Source organism: Canis lupus, chromosome 12, assembly GCF_048164855.1.
Source record: "Canis lupus baileyi chromosome 12, mCanLup2.hap1, whole genome shotgun sequence".
In the NCBI taxonomy this organism is placed as follows: Eukaryota; Metazoa; Chordata; class Mammalia; order Carnivora; family Canidae; genus Canis; species Canis lupus.
In genome coordinates this window covers 645553-663699 of record NC_132849.1, presented here as the reverse complement: position 1 = coordinate 663699, position 18147 = coordinate 645553, and the positions used below count along the sequence as shown (strand labels likewise).

The 18147-nt window shown below is 49.2% G+C and overlaps 1 pseudogene; it reads left to right on the top strand.

Moving 5' to 3' along the window:
* The first annotated feature begins 18028 nt into the window (after nucleotides 1-18028).
* The window catches only part of LOC140601879 (NHP2-like protein 1 pseudogene), a 491-nt pseudogene continuing 372 nt past the window's right edge, over nucleotides 18029-18147 (top strand).

The window sequence follows — 18147 nt, the reverse complement described above, 5'->3', positions numbered from 1 at the left end:
GCCAGGAAGGAAGGTTGGGGAATCATTGGAGAGAAAGGTATGAAAGGTCTCACTGAGGGTAACATTGCTGAGAACAGAATAACAAAAGGGAGTTAGATCTGCACGCGTCTGAGGACAGTGTGTCGGGAAGAAGGGACCCCTGATGCAGATACTCACTAATAGAAGTTGGTTTGGCCAGAGGAGGTGGAAAGGGCAGCCAGCACGGCTGTGAGGAAAGGAGGAGGAGATCTGAGGAGAGGGAAGAGGGCAGGGATGCTAAGGCCTGGTAGACTGTTAGTTATCTATTGTTCCTCTGTTACTCTGTTGCCCCGATACCTTGCATCTTAAAATTCATATATTTAATTTCTCATCAGTTTTGTGGATGAGGAATCCAGGCACAAATTAGCTTGGTTCCTCAGCCTCAAGGTTCATCAGAGGCTACAGCTGTGGCCCCATAGGAGGCTAGCCTGGCAGAGGATTTTCTCCCAAGTTGACTCAGTTCTCTGCTACGTGAGCCTCTATACATGGCAGCTCAAAACATCTCTGGTTGATTTTTTATTCAGGGATAGAGAAGAAAATGGGAAAAGGAAAGTGTCAGAAGTGGAACATGAGTGAGTGGAATAGGAGAGGAAGTAACTAGGAAGTGAGAGGCTATTTCCAATTGAAACTTAGATGTGACATGCCATCATTTTGGCTGTATCCTATTGGTCAGAAACTAGTCATGAAGCACCTCGGGGTTACAAAGGGATACCTATACCACAGGTCAGGATTGCTGGGAGCCGTTGTGAAGGTTGCAGCCCTCAGAGACCAAAGCGAGGTAACTGGATAGCATTCTAAATATAACAGGAAACAATTGGATGGTTTTATTACAGAAGATGACAATGTCTGCATCTTGGAGCATTTTCACCTCATTGTGGTGCCCCCATTAAAATGAAAGTGAATATAGTGATATTACATTGCTGGAACCCAGGCCACATTTGAGTGGAACTTCATGCCACATCCCACCCCTTCTTGTAAATCTTCCATCCTTAAATTTCTACCTCAGATATACAGTAAACAAGCCCACACGTGTTATAAACATCATCCATAGACACCTGATGATGTTCCCAGGAAGCAGATTCTAGCCTGGCCCCCACTGTGCAGGTTAGGACACTGAGGACAATGTGAGAGATGCAGTGGGTTAGGCAGGACACAGAACTGGGAAAACAGAGAATTCAGCTCTGTCTCCTCAAATGGAGGACTTTACTTGCATTTTCAGAGAGTTGTGGCTGTTGCATTTTTGGCTCATCGTGTACAGTTAAAGAGATGACATTTGGTTGGGTGTATTCCTAGGTATCTTATGCTTTTGGGTGCAATTGTAAATGGGATTGACTCCTTAATTTCTCTTTCTTCCATCTCACTGTTAGTATATAGATATGCCACTGATTTCTGGGCATTGATTTTGTATCCTGCCACGCTACCAAATTACTGTATGAGTTCTAGCAATCTTGGGGTGGAGTCTTTTGGGTTTTCTATATAGAGTATCATGTCATCGGCAAAGAGGAAGAGTTTGACTTCTTCTTTGCCACTTTGAATGCCTTTAATGTCTTTTTGTTGTCTGATTGCTGAGGCTAGGACTTCCAGTACTATGTTGAATAGCAGTGGTGAGAGTGGACATCCCTGTCTTGTTCCTGATCTTAGGGGAAAGGCTCCCAGTGCTTCCCCATTGAGAATGATATTTGCTGTGGGCTTTTCGTAGATGGCTTTTAAGATGTTGAGGAATGTTCCTTCTATCCCTACACTCTGAAGAGTTTTGATCAGGAATGGATGCTGTGTTTTGTCAAATGCTTTCTCTTCATCGAATGAGAGGATCATATGGCTCTTGGTTTTTCTCTTGCTGATATGATGAATCACATTGATTGTTTTACGAGTGTTGAACCAGTCTTGTGTCCCAGGAATCAATTCTACTTTGTCATAGTGAATAATTTTCTTAATGTACTGTTGGAGCCTATGGGCTAGTATCTTGTTGAGAATTTTTGCATCCATGTTCATCAGGGATATTGGTCTGTAATTCTCCTTTTTGCTGGGGTCTTTGTCTGGTTTTGGAATTAAGGTGATGCTGGCCTCATAGAATGAATTTGGAAGTGCTCCATCTCTTTCTATCTTTCCAAACAGCTTTAGTAGAATAGGTATGGTTTCTTCTTTAAACGTTTGATAGAATTCCCCTGGGAAGCCATCTGGCCCTGGACTTTTGTGTCTTCGGAGGTTTTTGATGACTGCTTCAATTTCCTCCCTGGTTATTGGCCTGTTCAGGTTTTCTATTTCTTCCTGTTCCAGTTTTGGTAGTTTGTGGCTTTCCAGAGATGCGTCCATTTCTTCTAGATTGCCTAATTTATTGGCGTATAGCTGTTCATAATGTGTTTTTAAAATCGTTTGTATTTCCTTGGTGTTGGTAGTGATCTCTCCTTTCTCATTCATGATTTTATGAATTTGAGTCTTCTCTCTCTTCTTTTTCATCAGGCTGGCTAATGGTTTATCTATTTATTAATTGTTTCAAAGAACCAACTCCTGGTTTTGTTTATCTGTTCCACAGTTCTTCTGGTCTCGATTTCGTTGAGTTCTGCTTGAACTAGGGGAAAAATCATTCCTTTCTGGCAAGAAATAACCAATTAAATGCCGCACTAGTAGTTAGTATATAGGCTACTTTCCCATTCCCCCCCTCCCACCCACCCCTCAGCATTCCATCTCCTGGCCCCAAACCTACTCAGTTAAAGTCTCTAGGTCTAAGTGGTCTGCAGGTTGGAACCTGGGGGGTTGCTGATGGATTTCTGCAAATTGCTGATGTTGAAATTCTGTAAGGAGGCAGTTCCCACAGGCTGGAACTGGCCAAGTGGCTGTGGTGCCGGGCCACCTGTCCCACTCCACTGAGTGCCAAAGGGGGGAGCTGGAAAACCGTACTGCTGTGGGAGGCACAAAGACTTGGTGAAGTGACCTAGAGAGGTAGCTGATGCTGCAGAGATGGGAGCAGAACCACCCAGATTTGAGGTCATGGAGATGCACAGCTGACCAGGTGCGGAGAACTTTCTTGCCATTCCAGGGCCCTCATAATTCATGTGTCCTTTGCTTCCTCTTCTGCCTGAGAGATTCATGGGATCTCGGGCCCAATTGTCTACTAACTTGTGTAGGTCATCTGTGAATGTGCCCTTCCTGCTGGATGTCATGGCAGGAGGTTGAGCTGGGGCAGCTTGGCTGTTCAATGTTCCCCTGACAGTGTTTGTGCTGCTGGTCCCTTGACCTGGAGCAGAAAGGCTTGGGACTGAAATGGCACCATCACTGGTAAAGGCTGAGTAGAGGTTGTCACTGGAGGGAGATAGCTTAAGGGGCTGTAACAGCTGATTTGGCCCAGTCTCAGAGATGTTGCCAGGAGGGTGGAGGGTCTGCTGAGCATGCAAAACTGGAGCAGCACTCTGACCAGACAGGTTACCTGAAAGCTGGGGACTTTTATTCCCCAAGGAACTGCTGCAACTAGACTTGCTGCCTTTGCTTTTAGTGGGTCACCTTCTTCTCCCTGAAAGGGGGGCAGCTGGGGGGATAATGACAGCAGGGGGAACCTTTCCCAGTTTGGTATACAAAGATTCAATTTCATGCTTCTGGCGACTCTGCAGGTCTTGAATGTCGAGGGCGGCCTGTGATTGACAGAAAGAGAAAGTTTTCGGACACAGATCTGGCCCATGATTCTGAAGAGTTGTTTCAGGATCTCAGTCAACTACAAGAGGCTTGGTTAGCTGAAGCACAAGTTCCTGATGATGAACAGTTTGTCCCAGATTTCCAGGCTAATAACTGTGCAGAAAATAGTTAATGGATGATTCAAGTTCATTGTGGCTTCACCCAACATATTGTCAATTTTGTGTCTACTTCTAGGTTGACACTGGGTGGTCACAGTGTGACCTGATTTACCCTTGTGTTTTGCATAGTTGTCAGGACTTTATCTTTCAGAGAGGAGTAAAAAATTTTTCTTCAAATGGTAAAAAAAAAAAAAAATTCCCCTAGTGTCTCACTGCCATGAGACAGTTCTGACTCATCCACCCTGGGTGAGGGCCCAACAAGGACACTCTTTCCTCTAAAGCGACGGGCCAACAGTCTCCTGGTTCCCCATCAACCTGTCCTCCCTCTCGCACCCACTTCCCAAGGGAAATCCTCAGTCTCATTCGAAGTAGTCCCCGGCTGTGTCACAAGCCACCTTCTGTCTACTAAAAGGAGTAAGGAAGATGGACAAACATGAACCAGCCCGACAGATGGCACCTCCGCACGGAGGGGTTGGGGGGTGGGGCCCTCCCCGGACAAAAGGTGACTCTGAGCTTGAAAACATGAAAGGGCAGAAGCTCCCGGCCCCCGGCCCGGGCCCCGGGCCCCAGGCCCCGGCAGGCCCGCTCCGTCAGAAGAGCACTCAACTTTTGATTGCAGTCAGGGTTGTGAGTTTGAGCCCCACGTTGGGTCTAGAGATGATGAAAAATGAAGGAACAAACTCTCAATAACTTAAGTATGTATGGAGCGCCTGGGTGGCTCAGCGGTGGAGCGTCCAGGGATCCCCGGGTGGCTCAGCGGTTTAGCGTCTGCCTTCAGCCCAGGGCCTGATCCTGGAGACCCAGGATCGAGTCCCACGTCAGGCTCCCTGCATAGAGTCTGCTTCTCCCTCTGCCTGTGTCTCTGTCTCTGTGTCTCTCGTGAATAAATAAATAAAATATTAAAAAAAAAGAAAGAAAGAAACGACTACAACATTCCATTTTAGGTGACGTCTATTTTTCTTTTTACCACAACTGGGGGGAAGAAAAGCAAAACAAACAAAAACAAACAACAACAACAACAAGACCCCACCCCCACCCCCCCACCCTGTCCTTGGCTCAGAGTAAGGGAATTCCTGGGTCAGGTTGAAAGAGGGGGAGGGGGTGATATCCTGTCGTCCGCAGTGTGGAAAACCAGGGTTCAGCAACCTGGAATTGTTTCTGCCTCGCCAGGTAGACAGACGTGGTCACTGTCGTCAGCCCTGCAAAAGCAAGGCAAGAGGGGATCCCTGGGTGGCGCAGCCGTTTGGCGCCTGCCTTTGGCCCAGGGCGCGATCCTGGAGACCCGGGATCGAATCCCATATCAGGCTCCCGGTGCATGGAGCCTGCTTCTCCCTCTGCCTGTGTCTCTGCCTCTCTCTCTCTGTGTGACTATCATAAGTAAATAAATAAAAGAAAAAAAAAAGAAAAAAAAAAAAAAAAGCAAGGCAAGAGGGAAGAACCTCCGCATTTCCAAGCACCTCGTAGGGGCAACCTGGGAGGCTCGCTGGGGTTAAGCAGCTGACTCTCGGTTTCATCCGCCAGGAGGTGGCACTCTTGACTCGCCCAGTGAGGCCGCGGCGACCTCTGAAAGGAAGGTATCAGGCTCACGGTTTCCGAGGGGCTCGGGTGGCTCCCGAGAAGTGGATCTGAGTGTCTCCAGGCTGTCTGATCCTATCTGAGTCTTAGGATGCGATTCCAGGGGCCCCTGGCCCGCTCGGTCAGTAGAGAGCACGACTCTTGACCTCCAGGCCGTGAGTGCGAGCCCTACGTTGGGAGTAGAGATCACTCTGAAAAATAAACCGGGGCGGGGGGGGGGGGGGGGGGGGGGCGGAGGAAGAGAAGAGAAAAGAAAAACAGATGCCATTGCACTCAAGGAAGGCAGGTCTTGGTGATACAAGGGATTCTTCCAACAGTGGCCGGTCACAATGAGAACATATTCCCACGGAACAGACCTCACGCAGATGATTGGCAATTGCCATAAAAGAAAGATAACTCATTAGAAAAAGAGAGAGAAAGAGAGAAAAAGAAAAGAAAGAAAAGAAAAGAAAAGAAAAGAAAAGAAAAGAAAAGAAAAGAAAAGAAAAGAAAAGAAAAGAAAAGAAAAGAAAAAAGATAACTCACTGAGAGTTTCTGAACACTGACGGGTCACAGGTAGGGAGAAAAGATAAGGATTTTAAAGATTTTTTTGATTTTATGTATTTATTCATGAGAGACACAAACGCACACAGAGAGAGAGAGAGAGAGAGAGAGAGAGAGAGAGAGAGGCAGAGACACAGGCAGAGGGAGAAGCAGGCTCCATGCAGGGTCTCCAGGATCACGGCCTGGGCTGAAGGCAGCGCTAAACCGCTGAGTCACCAGGGCTGCCCAAGGATAAGGATTTTAATTTGTTTACAAACTCACTCGTTCCTCCAATTTCTCTAAGGTATAGATATCTCTACAGACAAAGTTTCCTTCAAACTGGAAGAGCAAACATGAGGGGATCAGCAGTGATTTGAACAAGAGTCCTTAAAAAAGGGTCATCAGGACGCCTGGGTGGTTCAGCGGTGGGAGCAGCTGTCTTTGGCTCAGGGTGTGATCCTGGAGTCCCTCATCGGTCTCTCCCTGCAGAGCCTGCTTCTCCCTCTGCCTGTGTCTCTGCCTCTCTCTCATTGTGTCTCTCGTGAATAACTAAATAAAGTCTTTAAAAAACAAAAACAAAGAAACCGGTCATCATTGTCTTTCGCTCTTTTCAGTTCCATGTTGTTCCTTTTAGTTCTGTTTGTTTAAGATTTTATTTATGTATGAGAGAGAGAGAGAGAGAGAGAGAGAGAGAGAGAGAGAGAAGCAGGCCCCATGGAGGGAGCCCGATGCGGGACTCGAACCCGGGACTCCGGGGTCACGCCTTAAGCCCAAGGCAGAGGCTCCACCGCTGAGGCACCCAGAAGTCCCTGGTTTTGTTCTGGGTAAATGCAGCTATTTCACTAGTTCTGGCAATTCATACTGTTGTTCGATGATCTCAGGGTGACCAGAAACTGAGATGTGTCAAAAGTCCTTTGCGTGGTTCTTCTGGAATCTGGGATAAATAAAAAATAAATAAATAAATAAATAAATAAATAAATAAATAAATAAGTGTGCGTGTGTGTGTGTGTGTGTGTGTGTGTGTGTGTGTTTTGTTTGTTTTTGCAAGAGCATCAGAACATGGCATGTACATGACATGGCGGTCACCGGTGGACGTGGTTAAAGACCCGAGGAGAGTTGGCTAGAGTGCAGTCGAGAAGAAAAACGGATTATGATTTGTCACACACGGCATTTTAACAATGTACCGGGGCACGTTACCACTTAACGAATTTACGTCGCTTTTGGAACACCCACAGCATTCACGCAACCAATATAATCTAAGAGGGCTTATGATTCTTTGTCTGACGCTGCTTCTCACGTGCCTTCACATAGCAGGTAAACGACCTATGTTAGTCAAGAGACTCAACCTAGGGCTAGACTTTTCTGGGATCCGCTGAAAATCCATGAGCGGATGAAGGAACCAGCAAACAGCCGGGCAGCCAACCGACCAGCCAGATACACAAACCATCCATCCATCCAACCAACCAACCAACCAACCAACCAACATCTCAGAAGCTTTCAAGGCCCGGGCCTATAAAGGATCACGGGTCATTACAAAACTGAAAACAATGTCAGTATCTGTTTCGCCAGGGTGGCCCTAGGAGATTCCACAGGAGCTTATAGAGTTGTCTCCAAAATGTAGCTCCTTTAATATTGAGAAGTTTTCACTCTCTCACGGAGGTAATTCGCGGATAAAAAGGAATATAAAAACCTGGCTGGTCCGGAGAGAGAAAATAATAATAATATATTTTTCTCTTCTCTGTTCACAATCCCTTGCCATGATGAGACTACCAACGCAAGGAAATCTCTTCATTTTAACAGAGACAAGAGCCGAGTCTTAATGCTATACCAGTGTACTAGTAAAGCTCACTTCTCCCAATCTCAGTCTGTCCTGACCATGCCTACAATTCCTTTTCAAAAAAATCTGCTTCCGGGACGCCTGGGTGTTTCAGTGGTTAAGCCTCTGCCTTTGGCTCAGGACGTGATCCCGGACTCCCGGGATCGGGTCCCATAGCGGGCTCCTTGCACGGAGCCTTCTTTTCCCTCTCTCTGCCTCTCTCTGTCCCTCCCTCCCTCCCTCCCTCCCTCCACTCCCTTCCTTCTGAATAAGTAAATAAAATCTTAAAAAAGAAAAAAATAGCCAGGCTCATTTCAGGACAGAATTATTTTCTTTTCCCTCACCAAAACATGTATTCTCACGCCTTGTACGTTTCCTACACATCTCCTACTTGTCACACACGGAATTGTTTTCCTTCTCGTTCTCCAGTAGTCTCCATTCCATTGGCAGGCTTTTGCAAAATTGTAATATATTAACTTCCTTTCAGAGAGAGAGCACTGTGTGAAGGGGGGAAGGGGGAGGAGGAGGAGGAGGGAGAGGGAGAGAGTGGGAGACCGAGCATCTTTCCTTTTTTACACTATTTTGTTTCTTTATTCCTGTGTGTGAGAGAGAGACAGAGACAGAGACATGGGCAGAAGCAGGTCCCCCCCCCCCCCCCCCCCCCCCCGCAAGGAGACGGATGCAGGAAAGGATCCCAGACCCGCATGATCGGGAACGAACGAACAGAACTTCATCCCAGATCGTGGGAACTTGTGAAATATTGGCACTCGTCCTTATCGCTCCGAGCTGTCCTGTTCCGATGATGTTTACCCGCGCCAGCCTTTGAACTCCTAACCTACAGTTCCTTTTTTTTTTTTTTTTTTTAATTTTTATTTATTTATGATAGTCACACAGAGAGAGAGAGAGAGAGAGAGAGGCAGAGACATAGGCAGAAGGAGAAGCAGGCTCCATGCACCGGGAGCCCGACGTGGGATTCGATCCCGGGTCTCCAGGATCGCGCCCTGGGCCAAAGGCAGGCGCCAAACCGCTGCGCCACCCAGGGATCCCATAAGCTACAGTTCCTTTACAAAGGGATGTTAGCAATATAGCATCCGGAGGTAGAGGAAACCTCTCCCTCGTAGAACCCACAGGGACACGTAGACACAGACGAGACGCCAACAAAGTATATAGCCTTGGTCTCACTCCTATCTATCTGTGGAGAGGTCACGAAAGACCCGATGTTCCGATCTCCCCGCTGGCTGGGTGACAACAACTCCAGTGGCCAGCGAGCGTGACCGCGTCCGGACCCCGTCCATGTCCATCCTTTGGTTTCCATTTCGAAAGAGAAGAGGCCGGTTTCCTGCAAAGATACCCAAAGCCGCAGCAACAACCCAACCCGAAGAAGACCAGAGCGTCTGTCTCCCGGAGCGAGCCGAGCACTGGTTCCTCACTCACCAACAGTCGGGACATGACTGATGGAACCAGAGGGATTCCTAGGTTAGGTTCCGGTCCCTGGGCTGGCCTCATTGCCAGCTTTCTCTAATCGTGGAGAGCATAGCATTGAGGCATGAGCAAAGCACCCCATTCACCCGGTTCGGGCCATGTGAGCCTCAGGTTCCCCTTCCACGTGTCCCAGGTCAGCGAGCACTTGCAAGTAAGTATAGGCCCCCTAAGCAGTCCAGTGGTAGCCTGCCGGAGTTTCCTGTGGCTGGCGGGGGGGGTGGGGGTGTCCTGTGCTCAACCTTCGCTGCAGGGTTCTCTAGGGTCTGGTTCGGTTCGCCCCGCTTTTCTGCGTGCGCGTGCACGTGCGTGTGCATGCTCCATAAGGAGCTGGGGCGTCCTCGGGAGGAGGGACGCCGTAGAGAGTGGACAGTTTATTCTCTGATCTTGGTACGGGCAAGGCTGTAGGGCTTGAACTCTATGGGAACCAGGAAGGTTTTCTTCCGTTTTCTCATCGTCAGTTTTGGCAGGTTGCCTTTTAGCGATCGATCAATCCGATCGAAACAAAACAAAACAAAACAAAACAACTTTTTTTCCCTTTTTGTAAAGATTCTGTTTATTTTCTCCTGAGACACAGTGAGTGGGAGAGTCGGACCGACACACAGGCAGAGGGAGAAGCAGGCTCCATGCTGGGAGCCCGACGTGGGACTCTGATGCCGGGCCTCCAGGATCAGGCCCCGGGCTGAAGGCGGCGCTCAACCGCCGAGCCACCCGGGCTGCCCACCTTTTTCTTTTCTTTTCTTTTCTTTTCTTTTCTTTTCTTTTCTTTTCTTTTCTTATTGTTTTATTTTCAAAAGATTTTAGGTGTATGCGATGTTTACACCCAGGTTAGGGCTCGTCCTCACAACCGAGAAATATAGAGTCCCACACTCCACCCACAGTGCCAGCCAGCAGCCACGCAGCCCTTCATCGATTTCATTTGTTCATTTATTTGCTTGCTTGCTTGCTTGCTTGCTTCCTGGCTTGCTTATGTATACATTCATTCAGCCGGTCGGTCGGTCAGTCGATCAGTCCAGTCAGTCAGTCCTTTTAATTAATCATTCATTCTTTCCTGTTTTAGAGATGTTCTTTATTTATCCATGAGAGACACACAGAGACAGGTATTGACAGATGCAGAGAGAAGCAGGCTCCCCGCGGGGAGCCCCAAGTGGGAGTCGGGGCCCCAGGACCCCAGGATGATGACTGACCTCAAGGCAGATGCTGAACACGGAGCTACCCAGGCATCCCCGTTGCTTGACTTTTTAGGGGAGGCAGACAGGCAACGTGCACTCAGTGGCACGGAAATAGAGCCCAACTAGTGCTGAGTTTTCTGGGAGCCGTTTGGGCCTGGGTCAGTGTGAAAGCCAATGGAGCAGGGCCCAGAAACGTTCAAGGCTGAGAATTTCCTTCCTCCATAATCATTTCACAGATGCTTAACTGAAAGTGGTATCTATGGTATGGCAAACGTCTTTCTCTGTTTGGGTTCTAGCAAGACCCAGAGAGTCGAAGCCCCTAAGCTCACGGACTGAAAGTTGCAAGTTGGATGCAGAGATAGTTAGGCAGGCAGGCAGAGCCGGAAAGGCAGGCGCCACACCGGTGGGTCCAGGTGTGAGGAGTGTGGGATCCCAGGGCAGCTGGGACGGACACAGCCTGGTCCGGATCCACCCAGGTCAGTAGCGTTTCCTGACACAGGACAGGCACCAAAGAGGGGCCTTGGGGTGGCTTTCCTCCTCCGCCTCCTTGGGATGGGGACATCTGCCCCACTCGGGGCATGCCCCCCACCCGCCTGTGCGGTGTGTGGAGAGAGACCCTTTGTCTCGCCGTCACCGCTACAGCAACCGAGGACAGTCCTCAAACAGGAGCACGGTCACATGAGCATCGGTCCCATCTGAACCTATTCCCTCGTTGGGGATCCTAGGGTGCTAGGGTGTGTCTAGGGATACACCTGGAGGACGAGGTCCTGTGTGTGGGAACCCGACGAACGCACAAGAGGGTGGGTGGCGGTGGGAAGGAAGAGGTGCGGACGAGGTGTGCCCGGGTGGCATACCCGAGTTTGAGCGTCTGCCTTCGACTGGGCTCCGGGCGGGCGTCATCACGGCTTTTTGGGGATCCAGCACCGCACCGGGCTCCCCCCCCCCCCCCCCCCCCCGCGTGGAGCCTGCTTCTCCCTCTGCCTGCGTCCCGGCCTCTCTCTGTGTGTCTCCCGTGAATAAATACAGTTTATTTATTCATTTATTTTTTATTTATTTTTTTTTTATAGGGATATTTTAAGACCTTCTTTCAGTTGCCTTTTTATTTTTTTTAATTTTTATTTATTTATGATAGTCACAGAGAGAGAGAGAGGCAGAGACATAGGCAGAGAGAGAAGCAGGCTCCATGCACCGGGAGCCCGATGTGGGATTCGATCCCGGGTCTCCAGGATCGCACCCTGGGCCAAAGGCAGGCGCTAAACCACTGCGCCACCCAGGGATCCCCTTATTCATTTATTTTTTAAATATTTAATTTATTTATTAGAGAGAGAGAGAGAGAGAGAGAGAGAGAGAGAGAGAGAGATCGGGTGCCCGATCAATACAGTGTAAGAAATTAAACTTAAGAGTAAAAAAATGGAGGGCAGCCCCGGTGGCGCAGCGGTTTGGCGCCACCTGCAGCCTGGGGTGTGATCCTGGAGACCCGGGATCCAGTCCCACATCGGGCTCCCTGCATGGAGCCTGCTTCTCCCTCTGTGTCTCTGCCTCTCTCTCTCTCTCTCTCTCTCTCTCTCTCTCTCTCTCTCAATAAAAAAATCCTTTAAAATAATAAACAAACAAACAATGAATGAATGAATGAATGCACGAACGAACAAATAAATAAATAAAATTTAAAGAGTTTCAAAAAAGAGAGTAAAAAAATGGAATGGAAAGATAACTTGGCGAGGAGGATGTGTGAACGTATGTAATGCCGCTGAGCGACTCTAGGCTTAGAAAGGGTTACAAGGTTCCATCGTAGGTGACGCCTGTCTTTTGGACCACAACCGAAACACAAAACAAGACCTCCTGTCCCTGGCTCAGAGTAAGGGAGTTCCTGGGTCAGGCTGGAGGGGGTTCCTGTGGTCCGCAGAGTGCAGAACCCCGGTTCAGCCATCTGGACTCTTTTCTTCCTGTCCGCGGGGACAGGCGTGGTCGCAGACGGCACACTCCTGTAAAGGCAAGGCCAGAAGGAAGAACTTCAGCATTTCTTTTGCTCTTCTTTTCTGTTCTTCCGGTTGTTGTGGTTCCGGTGTCGTTGAGCCTCAGCATTTCCAAGCACCTCCTAGGGGCAACCTGGGAGGCTCGCTGGGGTTAAGCAGCTGACTCTCGGTTTCGTCCGCCAGGAGGTGGCACTCTTGACTCGCCCAGTGAGGACGCGGCGACCTCTGGAAGGAAGGTATCAGGCTCACGGTTTCCGAGGGGCTCGGGTGGCTCCCGAGAAGTGGATCTGAGTGTCTCCAGGCTGTCTGATCCTATCTGAGTCTTAGGATGCGATTCCAGGGGCCCCTGGCCCGCTCGGTCAATAGAGATCACTTTGACAAATGGACCCCGGGGGCCGGGGCCGGGGCCGGGGCCGGGTGGGGGGCGGGGGGGGGGGGGGGGGGGAGAAAGGGAGGGGAGGGAGGAGGGGAGGGCGGCGTGGGGACCGGGGGAGGTCGAAAGAAAGAAAAAGAGACGCCATTCTACTCAAGGAAGGCCTTGGTGATACAGCGGATCCTTCCAACGGTGTCTGGTTGCAATGAGCACGGATTCCCACCGACCTTCTGAAGAGGATTTAACAATCGCCAAAAAAAAGGAAGATGACTCACTGAGAGTTTCTGAACTCTGTTCAGGGTTTCGTGGACCTCATTCAGTTCCACGTTGTTCCTTTCTGTTCGGTTTCCATGCAGCTTTTTCATTAGTTCCGGCAACTCCTACTGTATGTAGTTGGACAATCTCAGGGTGACCAGACACCGGGATTCGTCCAGAGTCCTTTCCGCGAATCTTCTGAAAAGTGGACCGCATTGTTGCAAGACCTTCCTCACAACACCTGCACGTGACAGGGAGGTCACCCACGGATGGACGTGCCTAGAGACCCAATGAGAATTCATTATAATGCAGTCGAGAGGAAAATCCGACCAGTTTCTGTCACACACACATACACACACACACACACACACACACAACACACATGCACGTACGCAGAGCATTTAAACAGTTCGAATGTGGAGTGACGGCACTCTACCAGGACACGTTACAAGTTTAGGAATTTCATTTCCTGTTCGGAACACCGGCAGCATTCACCCACACAATATAATCTAAGAGGGCTTATGATTCTTTGTCTGACAGTGCTTCTCATGTGCCTTCCCATAGCAGGTAAACGACCTATAGTAGTCAAGAGACTCTATTTAGGGTTTGGCATTCTGGGATCCGCTGAGAATCCACGAACGGATGAAGGGACCAGTAGACAGACAGACAGGCAGCCAACCAGCCAACCAAAAACATCTCAGAAGTTTTTGGGATCCCTGGGTGGCGCAGCGGTTTAGCGCCTGCCTTTGGCCCAAGGCGCGATCCTGGAGACCCGGGATCGAATCCCACGTCGGGCTCCCAGTGCATGGAGCCTGCTTCTCCCTCTGCCTGTGTCTCTGCCTCTCTCTCTCTCTCTGTGTGACTATCATAAATAAATAAAAATTAAAAAAAAAAAAAAAGAAAAAAAAAAAAGAAGTTTTCAAGGCACATGCCTACAAAGGATCACGGATCATAACAAAACGGAAATCTTCAGTGTCTCTTTCGCCGAGGTGGCCCCTAGGAGATTCTACAGGTGCTTTTAGAGTTGTCCCCAAAATGAAGCTCCTTTACCGTGGAGAAGTTTTCACTCTTACGTAGTAGGGGAAGACCGGATACAAACGAACCCAAAAAATAAAATAAATAAGTAAATACCAAAAAAAGTGAAACAAGAACAACCAAAAAAAAAAAAAGGGAATCTAAAAACCTTGCTGTTCTGGGCAGGTAAAGGGAGACACACACACACACACACACACACACACACACACCCCAAAAAACAAACAAAAAACCCCCAACCAAACCACACCAAACCAAGGCAACCAACCAAACAAAAAAGCACCTTGTCTTTGTCTTTTCTTCTCTGTTCACACTCTTATCAAGAGTAGACTACCAATGCAAGAGAATCTCGCCATTTTAGCAGAGAGAAGAGCCAAATCTCAGTTGTACACCAGTGTACTAGTAAAACCCACTTCTCCCAATCTCAGTCCGTCCTGACCACGCCTGCAATCCCTTTTCAAAGAGTCTGCGTCTGGGACGCCTTGGGTGGCTCAGCGGTGGAAGGTCTGCCTTTGGCTCAGGGCCTGATCCCAGGGGTCCTGGGATCCAGACCCACATCGGGCTCCCCACGTGGAGCCTACTTCTTCCCCTGCCTGTGTCTCTGCCTCTCTCTCTCTCTCTCTCTCTGTCTGTCTCTGTCTCTCTTTCTCTGTCTCTGCCTCTCTCTGTCTCTGTGTCTGTCTCTCTGTTTCTCTTTATCTCTCTGCCCCTTTTCTCTGTCTCTTTGTCTCTCTCTCCCCTTCTCTCTGTCTCTCTCTCTTTCTCTGTCTCTGCCTCTCTCTGTCTCTGTGTCTGTCTCTCTGCCTCTCTTTTCTCTCTCTCTCTCTTTGTCTCTCTCCCCTTCTCTCTGTCTCTGTCTCTCTCTCTGTCTCTGCCTCTCTTTATCTCTCTGCCTCTCTTTTCTCTGTCTCTCTCTCCCCTTCTGTCTCTGTCTCTCTTTATCTCTCTGTCTCTCTCTCTCTCTCCCTGTCTCTCTCCTTCTCTGTGTCTCTCTCTTTCTCTATCTCTGTCTCTCTTTGTCTCTGTCTTGCTTTCTCTGTCTCTATCTCTCTGTGTCTCTGTCTCTGTGCCTCTGTCTCTCTTTGTCTCTCTCTTTCTCTGTCTTTCTCTCTGTCTCTCTCTGTCTCTGTTACTCTCTCTCCTTCTGTCTGTCTCTCTCTCTGTCTCTGTCTCTCTCCCATGAATACATAAATAAAATCCAAAAAAATAAAAAACAGAAAACAAAAAACAAATCTCAAAAATCTCCTTCATAAATCCCTTCTATAATTTCTTTTTCCATTCCGTCAGTCTTAAGTGTTCTTTCTCTAAATAGCCAGGCTTTGGGACGCCCCTGTGCCTCAGCGTTTGAGCGTCTGGCTTCAGCTCAGGGCGTGATCCCAGACTCCTGGGACCGAGTCCCATATCAGGGTCCTCGCATAGAGCCTGCTTCCCTTGTCTCTGCCTGTCCCTGTGTCTCTCATGAATAAGTAAATAAAATCTTAAAAAAAAAAAAAAAAAAAAAAAAGCCAGAGTCATTTCAGGACAGATTCATTTTCTTTAACCACCACCACCAGCACCCGTATTTTCATGCCTTGTATCTATTCTACATGTCTCCTACTATCTCACACACAGAGGTTGTTTTCCTTATCGTTAACCAGTAGTCTCGATTCCATGTGGCAGATTTTTTAAAATTGTACTATTTTACACTTTTTGAGAGAGGAGAGAGAGAGAGAGAGAGAGAGAGAGAGAGAGAGAGAGAACTTTGTGAAGGGGGAAGGGAGGGAGGGAGGGAGGGAGGCAGAGACAGAGACATAGGCAGAAGCAGGCTCCCCACAAGGAGCCAGATGTGGAAAGGGTTCCGGACTCGGATATCCCCCCCCCCGCCGCCCCAGAATTGGGCCCTGACCCAAAGGCCGATGCTCAACCCCTCAACCACCCAGGCGGCAGACTGTTAACTCCTAGAAACCTCAGTCTCTGGTGAAAAGTCAGTAGGAACCACGGGCACATTGTCTATCGTACCAGAAATCCTTAGATTGTCAAATGTATGAATACATGTAATAGTTTTTAGAAACACGTGTGTGTGTGTGTGTGTGTGTGTGTGTGTGTGTGTGTGTTTGTGTATGTATTGTTGGGCTGGCTGAGAGACAGGGGCACCCAAAATGGCGGACATCTCAAACCGGGTCAAAATGGCTGATCTTCCCGTCAAAGCATCCCTGACCACCACATCATCTCCAGTGAGTCGAAGCCTAGATGGGAAACCGAAACTTTCCATCCAGGAACCGCCCCCGCCCCCTCCCCCTCCCCATCGTCTGATACTATCCCCCCCCACCCCCAGCCAATCACCTAAGGACACGGTGTTCCCTTGTCTAATTTGGCTAGGGACCCACCCGGATTCCAGAGTCGGAACCAAGAAGGCTTCAAAACCCCCACAGTCCCCAACCCCGCGCGACTTCCCTGACTCTGGCCACCTCTCCGAGTCATGGAACCTCGCCCAGGAGCGCTCCCCATTAAAGCACTCTCCAACCTACTGCCTGGCTCTGCTGGTTTTTTATTTCTCCGCTGTTCATTTTGTAAAAACCTAACATGTAGGGCACAATTTTTTTTTTTTTTAAGATTTAAGAGAGAGAGAGAGGGAGGGAGAGAGGGGGGGGGGGCAAAGACACAGAGGGAGAAGCAGGCTCCAGTGCAGGGAGCCTGACGTGGGACTCGATCCCGGGACTCCAGGAACACGCCCTGGGCTGAAGGCGGCACTAAAACGCTGAGCCACACGGGCTGCCCTGTATGATACAATTGTGAAGGAAGCAAGAAACAGGGGATCCCTGGGTGGCTCAGCGGTCCTGCAGGGTGCCTGCTTCTCCCTCTGCCCGTGTGTGTGTGTGTGTGTGTGTGTGTGTGTGTGTGTGTGATGAATTGTGAATTAAAATTTAAAAAAAAAAAGAGGAAGGAAAAGAGAAACGAACAAACCAACCTGAAACACGTTTACTGACACACCCAGGTATCTGCAGGTTTCCTGAATCAGACAAAAGAGAAACACAAAAACTGAGGTGGGGGGAGGGGGGGGAAGGAAGAAAAGGGCAAGGGGTGGGGGAGGAAAACACAACACCACAAAACAAAAAAACCACCTTGGCTGTCTTACTGACTCACACTTTAGTATTTTACCTTTCTGTTGGAAAGACAGACGCCAGGTATCCGATGAACTGAACCCAATTTATCAATTAAGCTAGTTACACCTTCAAAGTTCCAGGTCACCAAAGATTTGGGAAGCTATTGTAAAAGTTTAACCTATAGACCTTTTTTCATTTTTTTTAAAATTTATTTATTTATGATAGTCGGGGGGGGGGAGAGAGAGAGAGAGAGAGAGAGAGAGAGAGAGAGAGAGAGAGAGAGAAGAGAGAGAGAGCAGAGACATAGGCAGAGAGAGAAGCAGGCTCCATGCACCGGGAGCCCGACGTGGGACTCGATCCCGGGTCTCCAGGATCGCGCCCTGGGCCAAGGGCAGGTGCCAAACCGCTGCGCCACGCAGGGATTCCCCCCTTTTTTCATTTTTTTCTTTTTCTTTTTTTTTAACCTGCTTGCTCGTCACAAGGAAAAGTACACGAGACGGACAAAATCGATCATTTGAAGTAGTTTCCGTGGACAAATCCTCAGAGGCACAACTCCACTAATCCGTTGAGTTCACAGCAAAGTTGAGTACGCCCGTCCCTCGGGGCCTGGACCCTCCGGCATGGGCATGGCATCCGGGTGGGTCCCGGTGGAGCAAGGGGATAAGTAGTTCTCCTTTTCTTTTCTGTGCCTGTGGGTCTAACAAGACACCACACGTGTCTTGTTTCTTTGTAATGAGGTGGCGGAAGGGTCTATCTCGATCACCACCATTCCAGGCCCACAAACTGTGACGGGAGCACAGCACATCCCACCGCCCACCCCAACGGCGGCGGGGGCGGGGGCGCGTGGGGACAAAACCGGTTATCCGTATGAAGTGTGACGGTGATAGGTAGCTCCCAGGACACGTCTTTTCACAGGAAACCCACAGGGACCGCGGATACGCAGAGATGACTGAGGCTGATGTGAATCCGAAGGCCTACCCCCTGGCAGATGCCCACCTCCCCAAGAAACTCCTGGACGCGTGTTCAGCAGTCCCGTAACTACAAGCAGCTTCGGAAAGGAGCCC